This window comes from Porites lutea, chromosome 5 (assembly GCF_958299795.1).
Source record: "Porites lutea chromosome 5, jaPorLute2.1, whole genome shotgun sequence".
Lineage (NCBI taxonomy): Eukaryota > Metazoa > Cnidaria > Anthozoa > Scleractinia > Poritidae > Porites > Porites lutea.
In genome coordinates, this window is record NC_133205.1 from 32808479 (window position 1) to 32809041 (window position 563).

The following is a 563-nucleotide window of genomic DNA, read 5'->3' on the forward strand; positions in this document are numbered from 1 at the left end:
AAAAGAATAAGTTTTTACAGTATTTCGGAAAGGTTTTTTACTCACATATATGTGCAAACTGTAGTAAAGTATAAATAAATAAAAAAAAAAAAACTTGATTCTTTATTTTTATAATCTTTTGAGTGGTCACTTTAATTTTCTCTCCCTTTTGCGTGAGATGTAAAATACATATATTTTACTGCCACAACTTCAATTCGTTTTAAAAGGATCGCCGACCTTTTTCCATGGTAAATTTAAGGGTCTGACTATAATGTAAGACTTTTTAAGTCGTGTAAAACAACAGCTGAATTAGCGGCGAGACAACGACCTTTTTTTACATGAAAGGCTGGATATGAACCGAGGCGTTTCTTGATTTTGGGGAAAAACGTGTACTTCTATATTAATATTTTGAAAGAAAAAGAATCATAAAAAAGACTTATTTTAGATTATTTGACTGCACTCGCCGATATAGCCTGTTTACCCCCCTCCCCTCAGAAACAAAAAAAAAATTCGAGGGGAGGGGTGGGGGGAGGGTTTGTATACAGGCTACCGTCACTTTTTATACTATCATGGTCTGTTCTTGG